This window comes from Gorilla gorilla, chromosome 1, assembly GCF_029281585.2.
Source record: "Gorilla gorilla gorilla isolate KB3781 chromosome 1, NHGRI_mGorGor1-v2.1_pri, whole genome shotgun sequence".
Taxonomy (NCBI): Eukaryota; Metazoa; Chordata; class Mammalia; order Primates; family Hominidae; genus Gorilla; species Gorilla gorilla.
Genome location: NC_073224.2, coordinates 148,081,425 through 148,094,293, shown reverse-complemented (window position 1 = coordinate 148,094,293; position 12,869 = coordinate 148,081,425). Strand labels below are relative to the sequence as shown.

Genomic DNA, 12,869 nt, shown 5'->3' with positions numbered 1-12,869 from the left:
AGCCTTTAATCCTAAAATTATTCTTAATTTCCAATACAGAGCATTTGAGAAAAATCTGAAAGCCAACAGAAAAACTAGCAGATTCTTTAAAATGTGTGTCTACAGTCCTTTCTCCTTTACCCTCTGCAAAAAAAAAGCAACCCAACTCCCAAATGATCATTTTTCTTGGCTTAATTTCACTATTTTTTGTGATACATAATTGGAAACAGACTGCTTTTTCCTGGCTTTAGAGAACAGGATCTTCAGGGTTATAAGAGTTGCCAACTACAGAACCTCAACCTTAGCAAAATTTCTTTTGCAAACCTCTTACCTATCTACCTACTTGAAATACATATTAACTCCAAAGAAAACACATAAATCCCCTATTATTATGCAAAAGTGGATTTTCTCCCAACAAATTAGACACTCCTCTCCTTTTCCTAGCCTCCCTACCCATTGAACTCCTGCTCTGTGTTCAGCTATGTCCCATTCAAACATGACCAAAAGCCCTAACCAGCATGGTATCTAGATGGGATACTTTTTGGAAGCATTTTCTTTTTTCTTCATATTTTCTTTTTTTTTGTGGTGGGGGTAGGGACAAGGTCTCACTCTGTCACCCAGGCTGGAGTGTAGTGGTATGATCATGACTCACTGCAGCCTCGACCTCCTAGCTCAAGCCATCCTCCTGCCTCAGCCTCCTGAGAAGCTGGGACTACAGGCACACACCACCATGCCTGGCTAATTTTTAACTGACATTTTCAGGAATTTAGTAGAATTGGTTCTACAGGAAAGCTCCTTATTTAGCCCACACAGTGAATGAAATTAAAACCTGGAACGTCTTAGAGAACCACTCTAACAATGAAATAAAGATGCCACAAATTGAAAAAAGATATAAATATGGAAAAATGTGAAATGCAACAAGTAGGTCATCCTTCCCCTAGCTCCTGTGTCAAAAACATGATACATCCAATGGCTGTACAGCTATTGTAACGAATAATGAGTATGACAGCTTAAAAGCTCAAAGACAAGTGTTTTTACAAAATGGGTTGTTGGCATAAGTATTTTTTTCAGGATTCAGATGATTTGTCACGAATGCATAACAAGTAACAATCTCTCTAAAGTCTCAAAAATAAGAAAATGAATAGGAATGTCTATTCAGAAATGCTTTGGCTAAAAGATAGACCAGCAATAGGAAACATGCCCATTTAGATCAGAAACTTCTCCCACACACATAGGGAAGACCTTACGCTGCAATGATGCAAAATGTATGTAATGAGTCAATGGTGCTTTCCCTCAAAGTTAAATTTAATTTGCCAGCCAACTGCACAAAATCTAATATAACAAAATAAGATGCTTATTCTTTATGGAGACTCAGAAGAGTTTTGTTTTAAAGAAAAAACCATAAAAGAGATAACTCACAGCAACACAGTGAGTATCTTACAAAAGTACTCAGGGTACCACATGAACACAAGCCTTTGTGATTAGAATCTAAGTTTTTCACCTCAAATAACCTTCCAGAATGAAAAGAAAAAAAACACACACACATTCTGCTCCAGCAATTATCACACAGTTAGTTAATTATAAAATGAAATTTCCAAATAGTCTCCAGAGTATTTTTGCATCCAAGGACCAATATCACACTGTCAAAACAATAAATCACTAAAAATGCTAACAAAACGAATACTCCCAAAAGGGACCCTTTTCGCTTGCCAGATGGAATTAAGTATTCATCAAGTTTCCATTAGCAAAATAGTATGATACAAATTTAAAAAGAAATCCAGAGTTCTACTAGACCCTCCACCTGGCCCATTTGATGTTCTCACCTATAAAAGGTAGTGAGTCATGCTTGTGAAACTGCAGACCTTCGCCCAAGGCAACCTGATCCACAGGAAAGCTCAAGGACTAGTATCTGTAAAGATCGTTTTCTAAAGATCATTTATCAAGGACTAATCAACTTAAATGTGTTTTTACAAATGATCCATCAGCAATTTTACACAAAAAACCTGACCTTTGGCATATACCAGAGAAATGAATTATGTGCCTGGAAGGACAGAAAAGCAGGTGTTTAGTCCTCCTGCAAACAACACCCAACTCCAAAGGCCCCCTTCACTAGGAGTCCAATGTCCAGAGAGTATACGCTTCTTTATAACCATTTTTTAACTAAGATAGAGCTAACATTTCAGACTTAATTCTAAATTATTATCTTGGCAACAGTTTAACATTAAAGTGGGCTTGTGGGCATGGTGGCTCACGCCTGTAATCCCTGCACTTTGGGAGGCCGAGGGGGAAAGATCACTTGAGGCCAGAAGTTCGAGACCAGCCTGGACAACATGGCGAAACCCTGTCTCTACTAAAAATACAAAAATTAGCCAGATGTGGTGGCCCCTGCCTGTAATCCCAGTTACTTGGGAGGCTGAGGCACAATAATCACTTGAACCCAGGAGGCAGAGGTTGCAGTGAGCCAAGATCACACCACTGTACTCCAGCTAAGCAACAGAGCAAGACTCTGTCTCAAAAAAAAAAAAAAAAACCATTAAAATCTAAGTCTAAGAATCAACTTTGCTAGGCTCTACATATAACTGAATCCTCTTCCCAGGCTGGAAGAAGATTTCAACATAAAAGAACCATCACCACAAAAACCAGACATTAGGCTCCCTGCCCTGCCCCTCCACACCAAAAAATTATCTTCAGCAGGGCACATTAGGATGGTCTGAAGGCATGGTTCTGGGGCTCTTGTTCTAGACCTTCCATTTTAAATATGGTCTCTATCCCTCATAAGCAGTTGTCAGCCTATTAAGTCTTCATCTTTGGCCTGAAAAACTGAAGAATAAAAAATGAAGAATAAGTTCCAAATGACAGTAGCCTCATGCAGAATTTATATCAGTGTTGTTTCAAAAACACATTTTGGTTGAGAGAGCAAGACATCAAAATCATTATTCAAGTGGGGAGGAAGAATGCTTGGAAATTTGTGCTGATTCTTAAGCAAGGACTTTGCAAGCAGAGAAAATAAAGCTCAATGTCAGTTAACAAACAAATGTGCTATTTCAAAAGATATAAAATAAGAAATCTAGAAATTTTATATTTATAGATTTATTTATTATATTTCTATATTTCCTGGACAGAGCCCAGGAAATGAACCCAGATCCTTCTTGTAAGGCCCTTCCAAGCTGTGTTGATTTATTTCAGCTTGACTAGAAACTGAACAAATTAGCAACAGCTTGTGTTTTATGAAATGCTGCAAAGAAACAATGCTATCATTCCAAGTGTTACTCTGAAGATGCAGAACCAGAGAAATTACTGCTATGGCTCTTGGTACACTTAATTTTCTTCCTACAGAAATGCCCTCACTCAATCTGCTGAAGGCTCACTATTGTGTGTTAAAGGTTAGCTTTTCATATAACCTAGATTCACTCTTAAATTCCAAATTGTTTATATTCCTAGTGGCAATACAAGATTGCTTTTACATTAAAGGCCCCTAAAAACATTTATCTAACTCAAGTTATGCAAATTTCAAAAAAGTTAACATTTTTTAAATTTACAGTTGTTTTAAATAAGTTTAAAAATATGGCTGGGCGCGATGGCTCACACCTGTAATCCCAGCACTTTGGGAGGCCAAGACGGCGGATCACCAGGTCAGGAGATTGAGACCATCCTGGCTAACACGGTGAAACCCTGTCTCTACTAAAAATACAAAAATTAGCCGGGCGTGGTGGCGGGCGCCTGTAGTCCCAGCTACTCGGGAGACTGAGGCAGGAGAATGGCGTGAACCAGGGAGGCGGAGCTTGCAGTGAGCCGAAATCGCGCCACTGCACTCCACCCTGGGTGACAGAGCGAGACTCCGTCCCCAAAAAAAAAAAAAAAAAAAAAAAAAACCATAAAAATAAAAATATAAGAAAAATGCTCCAGTAGACTGATGGAAATGGCAATAAAATCACTTTTAAGTAACTGTTAAGACTGAAAAAGAAGACTGTCCTTTAGTAGCTAATAAATCTGACAGCCAGGAGCAGCGGCTCATGCCTGTAATCCCAACAATTTGAGAAGATGAGGCAGGAGGATCACTTGAGCCCAGGAGTTTGAGACCAGCCTGGGCAACATAGTGAGACTCTGTCTCAAAATATATATACATTATATATTATACAATATATAGTTATAGATTATATATATGTGAGATTTTACATATATTTACATATTTTTATATGAATAAGTATATAAATAAAAATAAAAAATAAATCTGACAATTACAATTTTTATCCAACAGCAATGAAAGCACCACAAAAAGACATTTCAAAATGAACTATCGAGAAGGGAGGTAATTCAAAATGACCACAGAGCAGAATCATCCAGGCAAAATATTACAGCAAAGTTATTACTTACACAGCCACAGTCTAAACTCTAACTGTTCTGTCTGTTAAGCTTAAAATGTAAAGTCAGGACCTTTCACAGATTTTTGAAGCCAGGAAATTGGTCTTCACTTATATACTAAAGAAGTCAGCAGTGATCACCTTCTTAAAACTCAAAGGACAGTTGAGTTCCCTGGGCTCTTAGGCTCAGATTCTGCCCTCAGAAAAACAAGCACTCACCTGACTTTTACAAGTCACAACCAAGTTTGCATGCAAGAGAGAAAAATTAATTCCTTTGAGTCTTAAAAAACAATGGAACAACACTTTCCTTCAAGCCAAGGAAAGGCTTTCTGTAAGAAAGCCCTAAGCAACCTGAAGGTATTTTGGCCCCCAGTCATCAGAGCACTGAATAAGGACAATTAATTTGCCAAGCTCCAAGACCAGAAACCATAGCCTAGTAGGGAGTAGGAGGTTATAAGTGTTTGTTGAATTACTCGAGTAAACTAGAGCAAAGCATAGAAGACTAAATGAGATCCTAAATAAATGCTATTCTGTAGTATAAGCGCAATGCTAAGTTTTAAAAAGAAGGGACTCAACTAATTTTGAAAGTTATTTTAAAATAGGATCCATGGGACCCTAACGTGGTAAATGAAATAAAGGTAAATCAATACTACATAATATGGGGCTGGGCACAGTGGCTCACGCCTATAATCCCAGCACTTTGGGAGGCAGAGGCGGGTGGATCATGAGGTCAGGAGATCAAGACCATTGGGGCTAACACAGTGAAGCCCCGTCTCTACGAAAAATACAAAAAATTAGTCGGGCGTGGTGGCACGCGCCTGTAGTCCCCGCTACTCGGGAGGCTGAGGCAGGAGAATCTCTTGAACCTGGGAGGCGGAGGTTGCAGTGAGCCAAGATCACTCCACTGCACTCCAGCCTGGGCAACAGAGCGAAACTTTGTCTCAAAAATAAATAAATAAATAATAAAAAAATACTACATAATACGCAAGAAACAAGAAAGGAAACTGGCCTACAAAACTACAGACAAAAACTGAAAACCTTTTTTTTTTTTTTTTTTGAGACAGAACCTCGCTGTCTCCCAGGCTGGCGTGCAGTGGCACGATCTCAGCTCACTGAAACCTCCACCTCCTGGGCTCAAGGGATCCTCCCACCTCAGCCTCTGGAGTAGCTGGGATTACAGGTGTGCACCACCACGCTCAGCAAATTGTTGTATTTTCTGTAGAGATCAGGTTTCGCCATGTTGGCCAGGCTGGTCTCGAACTCCTGACCTCAAGTGATCCACCTGCCTCAGCCTCCCAACATGCTGGGATTACATGCATGAGCCACCACACCTGGCCAAAAACTTTTTTTAAAAGTCAAGTTTGGCCGGGCACCGTGGCTCACGCCTGTAATCCCAGCACTTTGGGAGGCTGAGGTAGGCGGATCACAAGGTCAGGAGATCGAGATCATCCTGGCTAACACGGTGAAACCCCGTCTCTACTAAAAATACAAAAAAATTAGCCGGGCATGGTGGCGAGTGCCTGTAGTCCCAGCTGCTGGGGAGGCTGAGGCAGGAGAATGGCGTGAACCTGGGAGGTGGAGCTTGCAGTGAGCTGAGATTGCACCACTGCACTCCCGCCTGGGCGACAGAGCAAGAGACTCCATCTCAAAAAATAAATAAATAAATAAATAAATAAATGTCAAGTTTGATTTTTTCAAGCATATTTATTCTTATTGTTTATGTTTACAAGTATGAGTATTCATAGACACATCACACCTATACTAGTATCAAATATGATACATCTGAACTACTACTATACTTGAATATTAACATAAGCCTCTGAGGAATGCACAGTAATAGAACTGCTGTTATTTAGGATTACTGATCCCCTATTGTCTTGCACTTAGAAGATGTTAATGAAAGGTGATGACAGGATTGTGAACACACCAACCTCCCTGAGAACAAATTCATTATATTCAGTTTTCTACAAAAGACAAATCAGGATCATTACAAAAGGATTCACAACAAATTCCTCTGGATTTCCATCTCTCCTAGGTAAGTTGAAATATTATTCAAACCACACAAAATTAGTTTACATACAAACTTCACTTTTTAAAGAGATGGGGGTCTCACTATATTACCCAGGCTGGTCTCGAACTCCTTGGCCAAGTGATCCTCCTACCTCAGCCTCCCAAAGTGTTGGAATTACAGGTGTGAGCCACTGTGCCTGGCCTACACACCACTTAAGGAAACAAACTGAAAAAAAACTATATGTGTGTTTATCTATTATCTGTCCAGCCACCATGGAGTTCTTGACGTATATTCAACATACAGGCCCTGTCCTCAAGGTTATTCTTAATCAGTTCAAATTAAATCTAGTCCTCCATTATAAACTCCAAAAGCAACTTAGTTATTTTGCTAGATATTTTGCCCTCCGCTTTCAAACTATATGTTTAATACTCTAAAAACGGGTTTATGCGCCTTATAGATATCAACAGTGTGTTATGCTCCCCCTATTGACTAATATTCAAAATAACAATGAACTCCCCAGGGGTTGCCTTTGAAGTGCTGGGATTCAAAAGTATGTTGGTGATTTTTATATTTAAAAACATGAGCTGAATCAACAGTTGTTAGGCAAAGCTGCCGTGTAACGGTCAGATTCCATCAAAACAGGAAAAATTAAAGTTGACAAATGACAAACTGAAGGGCCAAAAAAAAAAAATGCTCAAGCCTTGAAACACTAAACAATGCAGAAATAAAGCCAAAAGCAAAGAACAGCAAGAAATAGAGCAACATCCTTTAACTGACACAATGGCATGAAATCAATTTCATGTTAATAGCCCTTAAGGGGGTAAGAATTATTTCCCTGCCTCCTGTGCCAACCCCAAGCTGTTTCCTAAGGAAGCCAAGTAATGGTGATCAACAATGTCTGGAGAATTAATAAAAGAAATTAAGAATAAAGATCCATGTTGGCCAGGCGTGGTGGCTCACACCTGTAATCCCAGCACTTTGGGAGGCCGAGGCAGGTGGATCACGAGGTCAAGAAATCGAGACCATCCTGGCCAACATGGTGAAACGCCGCCTCTACTAAAAATACAAAAGTTAGCTGGGGGTGGTAGCGCGCGCCTGTAGTCCCAGCTACTCTGGAGGCTGAGTCAGGAGAAACTCTTGAACCCGGGAGGTGGAGGTTGCAGTGAGCCGAGATCGCGCCACTGCACTGCAGCCTGGGGACAGAGCGAGACTCTGTCACCAAAAAAAAAAAAAAAAAAAAAAATCCATGTTAATTAATACAAGTCAGAGTTCTATTTATAATTATTTGGGGCCAGTTTCAGAGGAACTTTAATTGGGCACCCTCATAAGTATGTAAAATCGCCTAAATTCATCACAGATACCTTATGTGTGTTTCAAGAGATATGCGTTCAGCTCAAATAGAAAGCTGAAAGATGGGAGAAGATGCATGGACTATGCACACAAATCTATGTACACACAAATCGGCCTGCACTTGCCGCTCTCCGCTGAGGGAGGAAACTAGCTTTGGAGTCAGAACTAACAGAAAGTTATGTATGATCTTGGACAAGTAACTTAACCTCTAGTGTCTTATCTGTAAAATAGGGTTATTAATAGTGCTTTTCCCATAGAGATGCTGTGAGGATTAAGTGCACACAGTATGGGCTTAGAAAACGTTAGCTGTTATTATTATCCAAAAGAAACAACTGAGTTCACACTGAAGTAACTGTTTGCACTCTGCATTCAGGAAGAAGAAACGGTCTTGACGTGTGTTTTTACTACCTGTGGAGACTTCTCCCAAACCGCTCACTTCTTCGGAAGGACATAAAACTCAGAATACGCCTGGTTCCCCAGCACAGCCTGTCACTCCTACTATCCTCTGCCCTCGCCGCTCCTATCCTGCCACCGCAGGACTAGCGGCAAGCAGCGCTAACCTCCGTGTGGTGCTTACTCGGTGCCAAGCACTGTTGTGGCACCTCACACACATTAAATCATTAGATGCTCACAGCAACTTTACGGGGCAAGTACTACTATCCTCACTTCACAGCTAGGGAAATGGAACGGTTTTCTTCTTCCAGCTTTTCGTGAGGACACCAAATCCACTAAGTTCTACTTTGCCAAGGTAATTCATGCTTGACACATCGGCTCCTGACACTATGCGATTCTGCAAAGCGGGGCAAATGCCCTAATAAGATCAAGTCTGCAAGCAGATTCTTCTAGCGACAGTCCAAGATTTCCAAGTTTGTCCTAACCAAATGAATACAAGAAGAGAGCCTTCAAAATAAACCGGGGCGGCGGGGGGGGGCCGAGCTGCAGCTTGCGGCTCAGCCCGCAAGGCACCCTGAGGGCGCGGCCAGCGGGGAACGCAAACCGCGTCCGTGCACGAGTCCGGGAGCCACAGCCTGGGCCACGGCAATTGACTGCGAACCCACAACAAACCATTCCCACCGAAGCTGTCACGCGCCCGGAGGGAAGTGGCCGCCGCTCCCCGCAGGGGTCAGAAGGACCCGCGGAGAGGAAGAGTGAGGGCGGGCGTGGAGAATTCCTCCCCAGCACTGCGCATCGCTGGGAGCACTGCCTGCCCCGTGCGGCCGCTGCCCACGCACCGCTGGCCACCGGTGCCTGCTCCCCGGAGCGTAAACACCACCCCACCAGCGCCTCCCTCCCAAGCCCGGAGGTCCCGGCGGCTGGAGCGACCCTGGCCGGTAAGTAGGCACTGGCAGCCCGCGCCGCGCCGACGGGCACCCGCGCAGCCTGCAGAGCCCACAGCCCGGGCGGGCTGCAGCGCCGCGGGGCTGGGCCGGCACGTACCTCGGAGGCGGTGTGTCCAGCGGAGATCCACCCGCAGCAAGTTGGAGGAAAGCGGCGGAAAGTTTCCCCGCCCAGCGCTCGGCGGCGGCGAGCTCCGGCAGCTGCTGCGCCGCGGCACAACTACGCCATCCGGACCCGCTGGGGACTCTCACCTCCTGCAGGGAGCTCCGGGAATCGCGCAGGGAAAGTGGCCGGGGCGCGAGAGCCGCCGACTGCCCTCCTTCACTCGCTGGGAAGAGGAAAGTGCCGCTCGGCGTCCCCGAAACCCTCGATTACCCCCATCAGGCCGACCCGGCGCACTCGCCCTCCCTCGCACACACGCGGGCGGGGACGGGCAGGACGCCACAGCAATCAGCGCGCGGGGGGAAGGGCGCTCCTCCGCCAGCCCCACCGGGGGCTCTCGGCCGCCCAGAAACTCCTCCTCCCGCCTCCCGCCTCCCGCCTCCCGCCTCCTCTCTCCTCCTCCTTTGCCTCCGCGGCTGATGGATGAGCCCCGAATGCTGCTCGAGCCTGTGCTTCCCTTCGGGACGAGGAGGCAGAGAGAAGGGGCTAGGGGCGCGGCCGGGCTCAGCGTGCCCGGGTTGGGGCGGCCCCTGTCCTGGGGGAAGCGCGAGGGAGACGTGGGCACGAGCTGCGGGGACTCGCTCCCTCAAACGAGGTCCTTTGAACTTTCCAGGGCTCCCTGGAAGAGTTGGATTTTCATTTGGTTCCTTGGTCTTTATATAAAAGTTCTGAAACCTCAGATAATCTGATCACAGCCTCTTGCCCTCTCCCCAGCAGACCTCCCCCATGCACACATTCATTCTGTCCCTGTGTTTTTTCCCAACCTCCGGTCCTGCTTGTTGTCACGCTCTGATGGTGGGCGCCGGCGGAGTCTTGCCTCTTCCTCTCCAGCAGCTGAGACTGCATTACCCAGCCATTCCCCCTGCTAGCTAAATAAATTAATACAAATAATGGAGCTAGGTCAGCATTACCGGCGTTACCCGGAGGTGGGCGCGATATGAACGACAGTCTCGGCGGGGCAACGTCCTAAGTACCTGTGCCTGTGCAACGTCCTAAGTACCTGTGCCTGTGAAGTACACGCTGCAGAAGTTGAATGCAGGCACCAGAACACCACTTTGATACTCTTGCTTACACCCAGTTTTTCTTATTAAAAAGTATACTTAAGTAACAGGACATTGTTTTACAAACAGGCAGGTGAAATGACCGTGGACTGACAGGTTTCAAAGACCAGACTTCCAGTCCTGAGTACTGTGCGACCTTCCACAAATGGCTAACGGCTGATACTCGTCAAGGCTCAGTTCAAATGAAGGGCTTGGCCTAGAAGGCTTCTTCCAGTTCTAAAGGGCTATGGACCTATGCCTTTTTTTTTTTTTTTTTTTTTTTTTTTTGAGATGGAGTCTCGCCCTGTCGCCCAGGCTGGAGTGCAGTGGCACAATCTCAATCTCAGCTCACTACAACCTCCGCTTCTCAGGCTCAAGCGATTCTCCCACCTCAGCCTCCTGAGTAGCTGGGATTACTGACAAATGCCACCACACCCAGCTAATTTTTTGTATTTTTTGTAGAGGGGGTTGGCAGGGCGGGGGTCTCACTTTGTTGCCCAGGCTGGTCTCAAACTCCTGAGCTCAAGAGATTCGCCTGCCTTGGCCTCCCAAAGTGTTGGGATCAGAGGCGTTAGCCGCTGCACCTGGCTCAATCCTAGGCTTTTAATATGTTGGAGAGTAGAATGAGGGGGCTTCTTATGACATGTTATTTGGAAAGTTATTGAGAGAACAGGAAATATTTCTCGTCCTCTTCCTCTTGTACCTATAGGCAGAGAATCCACCCAATTGCAGAATTGGAGATTCATTCGCAAAGGTCAAATGTCATCAGTCACCTGAATTACTGCAAAAATCTCCTCAATGAACCATTTTTTTCCTTACCAATATTCATTGAGCACTGACTATGGGAGAGCCCTGAGTCAGGCATTGGGAATACAAGTAGGCATAATATTCTGAAGGAATAAACAGTCCAGATGGAGCTAGCCTCTGCTTTTATAAAGTCTAAGTTTAAGGCCTTAAGATTTCTCCTAGACTCAAATTAAACAGTATTTGATATGGTTTGGCTGTGTCCCCACCCAAATCTCATCTTGAATTGTAAGTCCCACAATCCCCATGTGTCCTAGGAGGAACCCAATGGGAGGTAATTGAATCTTGGGGATGAGTTTTTCCTGTGCTGTTCTCATGATAGTGAATAAGTCTCACGAGATCTGATGGCTTTAAAAACAGGAGTCTCCGCGTACCAGCTCTCTCTGCCTGCTGCCATCCACGTGATATGTGACTTGCTCCTCCTTACCTTCTGCCATGATTGTGAGGTCTCCCCAGCCATGTGGAACTGTAAGTCCAATAAACCTTTCTTTTGTAAATTGCCCAGTCTCGGGTATGTCTTTATCAGCAGCATGAAAACAGACTAATACAGTATTTATGCCTTGTTAACAAGTTTTAGTTTCAAGTACAGATGTGAACACTTGAAGTAGGTGTGAATATTTAATCCCACATTTAAATGCATCGGCCAGGTGAGATGGCTCATGCCTATAATCTCAGCAATTTGGGAAGCCGAGGTGGGTGGATCACTTGAGGTCAGGAGTTCTAGACCAGCCTGACCAACATGGTGAAACCCCATCTCAACTAAAATACAAAAATTAGCCAGGCATGGTGGCGGGCACCTGTAATCCCAGCTACTTGGGAGGCTGAGGCAAGAGAATCGTTTGAACCCAGGAGGCAGAGGTTGCAGTGAGCTGAGATGGTGCCATTGCACTCTAGCCTGGACAAGAGCAACACTCCGTCTCAAAAAAATAAAATTAAATTAAATGCATCAATCATGTTAAGGCTTTCTAAATAAAATGGCCTGGTAGATAATTTAGGAGTGTCTTGTCTTTAAAGAGTGATGAAGTGACTGGTCCCCGTAGAGCCAGATTCACAACAGTAGCTATCAACATCTGAGCCAGCGTGGGTACTGAATTCTTTTTTGTTTGTTTGTTTTTGTTTTGAGACAGAGTCTCGCTCTGCTGCCCAGGCTGGAGTGCAGTGGCGCGATCTCAGCTCACTGCAACCTCTGCCTCCTGGGCTCAAGCGATTCTCCTGCCTCAGCCTCCTGAGTAGCTGGGATGACAAGCACGCATCACCATGCCTGGCTAATTTTTGTATTTTTAGTAGAGACGGGGTTTCATACCATGTTGGCCAGGCTGCTCTCGAACTCCTGACCTCAAGTGATCCACCCGCCTTGGCCTCCCAAACTGCTGAGATTACAGGCATGAGCCACTGCGCCTGGCCATGGGTACTAAATTCTATACATATAAACACATTTACCTCTCACAGCCCTCTAAGAATATGTATAAATGAGGCCGATATACATGCCTTTATACAAACTGAGATCTTGTCCACGATTCAATCTCACATCCACTGACCTCAAAACCTAAGTCCTTAACCACCAGGTTCTTCTACCTGTCATCAGAAGCTTTATAGACTGGCAAAATAAAAGGGCTCTTTTTTTTTTTTAATTCTGAGCTATTTATTTTCAGTAGATGATATGGAAAAACACAAGAAATTACATCAGTATTTACAAAATTAACAATGTCTACAGAGATGTTTTCTCTTTAAATCTTTACAATGTGATATTAAAAGCAGAAATCCAGATACCTCAAGCATAGACAAAAGGTTTAAAATAAACTTGAATTTTTGGTTCCTGAGCAA

At 44.4% G+C, this 12,869-nt stretch overlaps 1 protein-coding gene across 2 annotated transcripts in view; it reads right to left on the bottom strand.

Moving 5' to 3' along the window:
• TGFBR3 (transforming growth factor beta receptor 3) overlaps positions 1 to 9,540 on the bottom strand; it is a 205,999-nt gene extending 196,459 nt beyond the window's left edge. The window contains exon 1 of one of the 2 annotated variants that reach the window (XM_004026122.5): positions 9,139 to 9,540. The gene's annotated coding sequence lies outside the window, so the exon portion shown is untranslated. The remainder of the gene's footprint in view (positions 1 to 9,138) is intronic. The other variant, XM_004026123.5, reaches the window with a different exon arrangement.
• Positions 9,541 to 12,869: the final 3,329 nt, after the last annotated feature.